The sequence below is a fragment of a genome, unplaced genomic scaffold, assembly GCF_019419815.1.
Source record: "Pyrus x bretschneideri cultivar Hongxiangsu unplaced genomic scaffold, Pyrus_bretschneideri_v1 Contig66, whole genome shotgun sequence".
Lineage (NCBI taxonomy): Eukaryota > Viridiplantae > Streptophyta > Magnoliopsida > Rosales > Rosaceae > Pyrus > Pyrus x bretschneideri.
Window position 1 is genome coordinate 206,367 of NW_025999805.1, and position 10,675 is coordinate 217,041.

Consider the following 10,675-nt stretch of genomic DNA (forward strand, 5'->3'; position numbering starts at 1 on the left):
TCTTTGTTTTGTACGTATGAGGAACTAAACCCCCCATTAGCTAGGGGGTGATTCGAAACCATGTTTATGCTTGCAATATGAATTGATTACCTTTGGTTGGAATTTCATGAGTTGTGGATTCAATTTGTTTAACTGTTCGATTGATAACTTATTTATGTATGTTTATTGAGAGTGCACGCTTAATTTTCTTGCATGAATATGACGCTAGAATATAAGTGAGTTTCACCTAATAGTTATGAACTTATATTCACAAGTAGTGGAGGTTGCTTATAAACAATCGCGTTAAATGAATTCTTGGCACTAGTTTCATGCTCATCATAGTAACGAATGCCTCGTCAACACTTATAGTTTTCATGATGCTTAATGATTCTTGCTTGTATCTCTATTATGCAATTCATGTAGGGAACTTGTGGGGGATGCTTTGGGTTGTCGCATGCAATCATCCAATTCATTAACTTAAGGAAAACTTGACGGTTAATTTAAGCGGACCTAATTAACCCGGGGTGTTGAGTTTCATAATTCATCGAAAGACCAACCGAAAATCATCTTGTATGCAAGTGTAACATGTGTGGAGAAGAACCTTCTAGCTAGCATTCATCCATATTTTCATCACATTCATATTTACATTTTGCCCGGCAACTACCATCACCAATTTTCTTTCCTTTGAAAATATAGTTGTACACGTCGAATGCATACTTTATGCTGAAATGTTTTTTGCACTCAACCACGGCCGGTGAGTCATCCAAATGAGCCAACGTTGTAAGTGTGCAGCTTGCCAAAAGCAAAATGACCACAATTGGAAACATGTTTAGTCCGGCCATAATGGTGGAAAGAATGCTTAACTTTTGATTTTCTCAGAAAATGATCCTTAGATGTTGTTGGACTATGACGCAAGGAGTTCTACATTTATAATGGATGAGGCAACGGTGGGAGTTATTCGTAAGATGAAAAATGCATTTTCCTTTAAAACTACTTTAGCAACGTATTTATTAGTGTGAGGTATCAAAGGCGAGAGTTTCTAAATTTGGGATTTATTTGGTACGACAAACGCAACTTACCAGTTCCCATAAATTGTTTAAATACCAACAATCACATAGCTATTTATTATTTGGCACAAACATTACGTATTTGCAATTTAATTGATTGACTAGTTTATTACAATGGGGTTGCGAAAACTGTGAACTGAACTTGCACGCTTGTCCTGTTAGTGGCTATCATTGTGTGTAAAAGACACGATAAGCAGGAAAAAGAACGCTACTAGCCTTAATTGTTCCGCTGTAAAAAGACAAAAGCATTTCTAAGGCATTATTATTTCTACTAAAGCAAAATGAAAATGTGATGTATGAGATTAAATTTGTTAAGAAGCGAAGAATCATTGAAGTACAATAGATTAAGAAAATGAACCCCCCCCCCTTTCTTGGTAAACACATTTTAGCACAAATATAACATCGCATCCTAGTGCATATGGCACGGTACTAGTGTTCCGCACTGTTGAATGTAAAATTAACGAGCTGCAATGGTGTCCATGATAAATGCATTGTTCAACAAATATTTTAGTTTTGGCTATTCAGACAAAACAAAACGATTAAAAAAAAAAACGAAGAAAGATGCGGAGGTGTGTAGAATGAACACACTTTTACAAACTATAGTATGTGCACAACAACTTGAATCAAAATTTTCAAAAAGGGTCAATCAAGAGTCTTTCAAAAACCTATTTCAGTATCGTTTAGTAAGAATGTTGAGCAATACGATATTGCAAAGTTTCCATCTTTCACAACTTAGATCCGGAAACAATAAAGAGGGAACGTATGACTATTAAATGCAAGATTACGATCATACGAGTAGCCATATATTTGACAACAGTTCCGCACAAGCCTGAATTTGGTTGTGCAATATAATTTCCTAAAAGATAAGCATGACATTTCAATATGCGATGTAGCTGCAATAGCGGAACATAATGTACATGTAAAGGACGAACAAATATAAAACTAATTTATATTACTTACGATATTTCATGAAGCTTTCCGAATTAGCATGGTAGTTGTTTTATTGCTATTGTTCATTCCTCAATCACGATGAAAATGGTTTACAACTCAATGCAACAAAGCGAAGTCGTAATAAGGCATCAAATCAAATATTTCAAAATTTTATTCTAACTCATGAAACATCCCACAAATTTATTAGCCCTCGAGAAGTTCAGTTCTCTGTTTAAGATAGGGAAGAAGGAGGTGGGACGGAATTTACAATTACACAATGATTAAATACTCGGTCAGCCCTGGCTTGAATGGCTGTTCTGTTCCCGGTGTGTTCATAAGTAAAAGTGTTGTTCACGAAAACATTATGGCACGGTCTTCCCAATGCCACAAGAGCCCGGCAACTACCATCACCAATTTTCTTTCCTTTGAAAATATAGTTGTACACGTCAAATGCATACTTTATGCTGAAATGTTTTTTGCACTCAACCACGGCCGGTGAGTCATCCAAATGAGCCAACGTTGGAAGTGTGGAACTCGCCAAAAGCAAAATGACCACAATTGGAAACATGTTTAGTTCGGCCATAATGTGGAAAGAATACTTGACTTTTGATTTTCTCAGAAAATGATCCTTAGATGTTGTTGGACTTTGACGCAAGGAGATCTACATTTATATTGGATGAGGCAACGGTGGGAGTTATTTGTAAGATGAAAAACGCATTTTCCTTTAAAACTACTTTAGCAACGTATTTATTGGTGTGAGGTATCAAAGGCGAAAGCTTATAAATTTAGGATTTATTTTGGACGATAAACTCAACTTACCAGTTCCGTAAATTGTTTAAATGGCAACAATCACATAGCTCTTTATTGTTTCACACAAATATTACCTATTTGCAATTTAACTTTAAAACTACTTTAGCAACGTATTTATTGGTGTGAGGTATCAAAGACGAAGCTTCTAAATTTAGGATTTATTTTGTACGATAAACTCAACTTACCAGTTCCGTAAATTGTTTAAATACCAACAATCACATAGCTATTTATTGTTTCACACAAATATTACTTATTTGCAATTTAATTGATTGACTAGTTTATTACAATAGAGTTGCGAAAACTGTGAACTAAACTTGCACGCTTGTCCTGTTAGTGGCTATCATTGCGTGTAAAAGATACGACAAGCAAAAAAAAGAACGCTACTGGCCTTAATTGTTCTGCTGTAAAAAGACAAAAGCATTTCTCAAGCATTATTATTCCTACTATATCAAAATGAAAATGTGATGAATGAGATTAAATTTGTTAAGAAGCGAAGAATCATTGAAGTACCATCGATTAAGAAAATGTGGTAAACACATTTTAGCACAATTATAATATCGCACCCTAGTGCATATGGCATAATACTAGTGTTCCACACTGTTGAATGTAGCATTAACGAGTTGCAATGGTGTCCATGATAAATGTCGAATTGTTCAACAAATATTTAGTTTTGGTTATTCATACAAAACAAAAAGATTATAAAAAAAAAAAAAAAAAAAAAGATGCGGAGGTGTTAGAATGAACACACTTTTACACATTGTAGTATGTGCATAACAACTTGAATCAAAATTTTAAAAAGAGTCATGATCGGAGCATATTTATGAGATTTAGTTGGCTTGTTCTTGTACATTTGTGTTGCTATTTCTTAGTTAATGTAGTATTTCAAGTCATTTTCGTGTGTTTGTAGGTGCAAAGGGTTAAAGTACCATGAGAGTGCGTTTTGGGGCACTTTGGAGCTGTTTTGGGCACTAAATGCATAGCACATGTATGGGCGAACATGGATGGACGAATTTGGAGTTCAAAAGGCTTGGAATCTGATAAGAAGATGAAGAAATTAGATTAAAGACGAAGAGGATAAGGAATAAGTTCAAAAGAGGAAACATTATCCAACCTTATCTTATCCAAACCTTATCCTATCTTATCCTAACCTAATCTTGTTCCACCTTAATCCAAGCTGCAAGTGGACCTAAAAACATGATTTATAGAAGCCTTATCTGACCCTAAAAGGGTGTCGCATCCTTCCCCCTTTGATCTCTCCTAGAAGACCCAAAATCAGCCACAAAACACCTAGTTTCTAGAAGGCCCAATTTTGGACGAATTTCCTAAACCTTTTTCATTTTGGATTCTGATTTCTTAGGCCTTATTCCTTGTGGATTTGGGTTATACAAATCCTTTTCTGAAATTAATTGGGCCAAACCCTCTCCTTAATGGATTTAAGTTACTTGTGCCGAACCCTAGGGCCCTAATCCATAAAATCTGCTAAGTTGTAACCCTAATCTATTTAACCCTAAGACTATATATACATATTTTCAGCCACAAATTCGCATATAACCCTTATGCCATTCAGAAAATCCTTGCCGCAAGCCCTAGCCACCATTCTACATCATTAATTCAATCCTCACACTTCCATACACAATCTGCCGCAACCTTCCACCTTCATCAACCACCAATCATCATCCTAAGCAAGAATACACCATTCAAAACCCCTAAAACCATCACCCACACCTTGTGCCGCAGCAAGGAATCAGGAGGAAAGCCCTTAGACGTGCATGCCATTCGACTTGGGGTTGCTGGACGTTTTAGGTGTAATCTTTCTTGTGTTTTCAATGTTTAAATTCAATAATCTTTGTTTTGTGAGTATGAGGAACTAATCCCCGCTTAGCTAGGGGGAATTTAGAAACCACGGCTATATTTGCATTATGATTTAATTACTTCCAGTTGTGATTTCATAAATTGTGAATTCAATGTACTTATCTATTTGAATTAAAACTTGTTTGTGTATGTGGGTTAAGAGTGCACACTTAATTTGCATGCTTAAATCTGGTGCCAGGATATAAGGAAGCTTCACCTAATCATTGTGAACTTATGTGCTTTCATGTAGAGAACTTTTGAGGAATAATTTGATTGTAATGTTCTTTCTCAACTTAGATTTGGAAACAATAAAGAACGCACGTATGACTATTACAAGGAAGATTGCGATCATACGAGTAGCCATATACTGGACAAGAGTTTCGCACAAGCCTGAATTTGCTCGTGCAATATAATTTTCTAAAAGATAAGCATGTCATATCAATATGCGATGTAGCTGCAATAGCGGAACGTAATGTACATGTAAAGACTGAACAAATATAAAATTAATTTATATTACTTACGATGTTTCACGAAGTTTTCTAAATTAGCGTGGTTGTTGTTTTATTGCTATTGTTCATTCCTCAATCACGATGAAAATGGTTTACAACTCAATGCAACAAAGCGAAGTCGTAATAAGGCATCAAATCAAATATATCAAAATTTTATTCTAATTCATGTAACATCCCACAAATTTATTAGCCCTAGAGAAGTTCAATTCTCTGTTTAAGATAGAGAAGAAGGAGGTGGGACGGAATTTACAATTACACAATGATTAAATACTCGGTCAGCCCTGGCTTGAATAGCGGTTCTGTTCCCGGTGTGTTCATAAGTAAAAGTGTTGTTCACGAAAACATTATGGCACGGTCTTCCCAATGCCACAAGAGCCCGGCAACTACCATCACCAATTTTCTTTCCTTTGAAAATATAGTTGTACACGTCGAATGCATACTTTATGCTGAAATGTTTTTTGCACTCAACCACGGCCAGTGAGTCATCCAAATGAGCCAAAGTTGGAAGTGTGCAACTCGCCAAAAGCAAAATGACCATAATTGGAAACACGTTTAGTCCAGCCATAATGGTGGAAAGAATGCTTAACTTTTGATTTTCTTAGAAAATGATCCTTAGATGTTGTTGGACTTTGACGCAAGGAGTTCTACATTTATAATGGATGAGGCAATGGTGGGAGTTATTCGTAAGATGGAAAACGCATTTTCCTTTAAAACTACTTTAGCAACGTATTTATTGGTGTAAGGTATCAAAGCGAGATCTTCTAAATTTAGGATTTATTTTGTACGATAAACCTAACTTACCAATTCTATAAATTGTTTAAATACCAATAATCACATAGCTATTTATTATTTCACTCAAATATTACTTATTTGCAATTTAATTGATTGACTAGTTTATTACAATAGAGTTGCCAAAACTGTGAACTGAACTTGCACGCTTGTCCTGTTAGTGGCTATCATTGCATGTAAAAGATACGACAAGCAGGAAAAAGAACGCTACCGGCCTTAATTGTTCCTCTATAAAAAGACAAAAGCATTTCTCAGGCATTATTATTCCTACTATATCAAAATGAAAATGTGATGTCTGAGATTAAATTTGTTAAGAAGTGAAAAATCATTGGAGTACCATAGATTAAGAAAATGAACCCCGCTTTCCTGCAAACACATTTTAGCACAAATATAATATCGCACCCTAGTGCGTATGGCACAATACTAGTGTTCCACACTGTTGAATATAGCATTAACAAGCTGCAATGGTGTCCATCATAAATGTTGAATTGATCAACAAATATTTTAGTTTTTGAATAAACAAAACAAAAAGATTAAAAAAAAAAAAAAAAAAAAAAAAAAAAGATGCGGAGGTGTGTAGAATGAACACACTTTTACAAATGGTAGTATGTGCATAACAACTTGAATAAAAAGTTTAAAAAGGGTCAATCAAGAGTCTTTCATAAAACTATTTCAGCATCGTTTTGTAAGAATGTTGGGCAATACGATATTGCGAAGTTTCCATCTTTCACAACTTAGATCCGGAAACAATAAAGAAGGCTTGTATGACTATTACATGAAAGATTGCGGTCAAACGAGTAGCCATATACTCGACAATAGTTTTGCACAAGCCTGAATTTGGTCGAGTAGTATAATTTTCTAAAAGATAAGCACGACATATCAATATGCGATGTAGCTGCAATAGCGGAACGTAATGTACATGTAAAGACCGAACAAATATAAGACTAATTTATATTACTAACGACGTTTCATAAAGTTTTCTGAATTAGTGTGGTAGTTGTTTTATTGCTATTGTTCATTCCTCAGTCATGAAGAAAATGATTTACAACTCAAAGCAACAAAGCGAAGTCGTAATAAGGCATCAAATCAAATATATCAAAATTTTATTCTCACCCATGAAACATCCCACAAATTTATTAGCCCTAGAGAAGTTCAATTCTCTGTTTAAGATAGAGAAGTCTGTTCCCGGTGTGTTCATAGGTAAAAGTGTTGTTCACGAAAACATTATGGCACGGTCTTCCCAACGCCACAAGGGCCCGGCAACTACCGTCACCAATTTTCTTCCCTTTGAAAATATAGTTGTACACGTCAAATGCATACTTTATGCTAAAATGTTTTTTGCACTCAACCACGGCCGTTGAGTCATCCAAGTGCGCCAACGTTGGAAGTATGCAACTCGCCAAAAGCAAAATGACCACAATTGGAAACATGTTTTGTTCGCCCATAATGGTGGAAAGAATGCGCAAGTTTTGATTTTCTTAGAAAATGATCCTTAGATGCTATTGAACTTTGACGCAAAGAGTTCTACACTTATAATGGATAGGCAAAGGTGGTAGTCATTCGTAAGATGAGAAGCGCGTTTTCCTTGAAAACTACTTTAGCAACGTATTTATTGGTGTGAGGTATCAAGTAACTTACAAGTTACTAAATTTGGGAAGTAAGAGAGTTTCTAAATTTGGGATGTATTCGGTACGATAAACGTAACTTACAAGTTCCCATGAATTGTTTAAATATCAACAGTCATATAGCTATTTATTATTTCGCACAAATATTACTTATTTACAATTTAATTGATTGACGAGCTTATTACAATAGAGTTGCGAAAACTGTGAACTGGGTGTTTGTCGTGTTAGTGACTATCATTGCGTGTAAAAGATACGACCAGCAGGAAAAAGAACGCGACTAGCCTTAATTGTTCTGCTATAAATAGACAAAAGCATTTCTCGAGCATTATAATTCCTTCTATAGAAAAATAAAAATGTGATGTATGAGATTAAATTTGTTAAGAAGCGAAGAATCACCGAAGTACAATAGATTAAGAAAATGAAACCCCTTGTCTTGGTAAACTCATTTCAGCACAAATATAATATCGCACCCTAGTGCATATGGCACAATACTCGTGTCCCACACGCTTGAATGTAACATTGCTGAGCTCTAGCTGTGTCCATGATAAATGTTGAATTGTTCAACAAACATTTTAGTTTTGGTTATTCAGACAAAACAAAAAGATTAAAATAAAAAAAACAAAAAAAAGATGTGGAGGTGTGTAGAATGAACACAATTTTACAAACTGTCGTATTTGGATAACAACTTGAATCAAAATTTTAAAACGAGTCAATCAAGAGCCATTCATAAACCTATTTCAGCATCGTTTTGTAAGAATGTTGAGCAATACGATATTGCGAAGTTTCCACCTTTCTCAACTTAGATCCGGAAACAATAAAGAAGGCACGTATGACTATTACAAGGAAGATTGCGACTCGCCAAAAGCAAAATGACCACAATTGGAAACATGTTTAGTCCGGCCATAATGGTGGAAAGAACGCTTAACTTTTGATTTTCTCAGAAAATGATCCTTAGATGTTGGACTTTGACGCAAGGAGTTCTACATTTATAATGGATGAGGCAACGGTGGGAGTTATTCGTAAGATGAAAAACGGATTTTCCTTTAAAACTACTTTAGCAATGTATTTATTGGTGTGAGGTATCAAAGACGAGAGCTTCTAAATTTAGGATTTATTTTGTAAGATAAACTCAACTTACCAGTTCCGTAAATTGTTTAAATACCAACAATCACATAGCTATTTATTATTTCACACAAATATTACTTATTGGCAATTTAATTGATTGAATAGTTTACTACAATAGAGTTGCGAAAACTGTGAACTGAACTTGCACGCTTGTCCTGTTAGTGGCTATCATTGCGTGTAAAAGATACGACAAGCAGGAAAAAGAACGCTACTGGCCTTAATTGTTCTGCTATAAAAAGACAAAAGCATTTCTCAGGCATTATTATTCCTACTATATCAAAATGAAAATGTGATGTATGAGATTAAATTTGTTAAGAAGTGAAGAATCATTGAAGTACCATAATAATGAACCCCGCTTTCTTGGCAAACACATTTTAGCACAAATATAATATCGCACCCTAGTGCATATGGCACAATACTAGTCTTCCACACTGTTGAATGTAACATTAACGAGCTGCAATGGTGTCCATGATAAATGTCGAATTGTTCAACAAATATTTTAGCTTTGCCTATTCATACAAAACAAAAAGATTAAAAAAAAAAAAAAAAAAGGATGCGGAGGTGTGTAGAATGAACACACTTTTATAAACTGTAGTATGTGCATAACAACTTGAATCAAAATTTTAAAAAGAGTCATGATAGGAGCATATTTATGTGAGTTAGTGGGCTTGTTCTTGTGCATTTGTGTTGCTATTTCTTAGTTAATGTCGTATTTCAAGTCATTTTCGTGTGTTTGTAGGTCCAAAGGATTAAAGTACCAAGAAAGTGCATTTTGGGGCACTTTGGAGCAGTTTTGGGCACTAAATGCATAGCACATGTATGGGCGAACATGGATGGACGAATTTGGAGTTCAAAAGGCTTGGAATCTGATAATAAGATGAAGAAATTAAATTAAAGACCAAGAGGATAAGGAATCAGCTTAAAAGAGGAAACATTATCCAAAACCTTGTCCAACCTTATCGTATCCAAACCTTATCCTATCTTATCCTAACGTAATCTTGTTCCACCTTAATCCTAGCTGCAAGTGGACCTAAAAACATGATTTCTAGAAGCCTTATCTGACCCTAAAAGGGTGCCGCATCCCTCCCCCTTTTATCTCTCCTAGAAAACCCAAAATCAGCCACAAAACACCTAGTTTCTGGAAGGGCCAATTTTGGACGAATTTCCTATACCTTTTTCCTTTTGGATTCTGATTTGTTAGGCCTTATTCCTTGTGGATTTGGGTTGTACAAATCCTTTTCTGAAATTAATTGGGCCAAACCCTCTCCTAAGTGGATTTAAGTTACTTGTGTCGAACCCTAAGGCCCTAATCCATAAAATCTGCTAAGTTGTAACCCTAATCTAATTAACCCTAGGACTATATATACATATTTTCAACCACAAATTCGCATATAACCCTTATGCCATTCAGAAAATCCTTGCCGCAAGCCCTGGCCACTATTCTACATCATTCATTCAATCCTCACACTTCCATACACAATCTGCCGCAACCTTCCACCTTCATCAGCCACCAATCATCATCCTAAGCAAGAATACACCATTCAAAACCGCCAAAACCAACACCCACACCTTGTGCCGCAGCAAGGAAAAAGGAGGAAAGCCCTTAGACGTGCATGCCATTCGACTTGGGGTTGCTGGACGTTTTAGGTGTAATCTTTCTTGTGTTTTCAATGTTTAAATTCAATAATCTCTGTTTTGTGAGTATGAGGAACTAATCCCATCTTAGCTAGGGGGAATTTCGAAACCATGGCTATATTTGCATTATGATTTAATTACTTCCAGTTGTGATTTCATAAATTGTGAATTCAATTTACTTATCTATTTGAATTAAAACTTGTTTGTGTATGTGGGTTGAGAGTGCACACTTAATTTGCATGCATAAATCTGATGCCAGGATATAAGGAAGCTTCACCTAATTGTTGTGAACTTATAATCATAAGTAGTAAAGGTTGTTAGTCACAATCATGGGAAGTAAATTTTTGGCATAAGT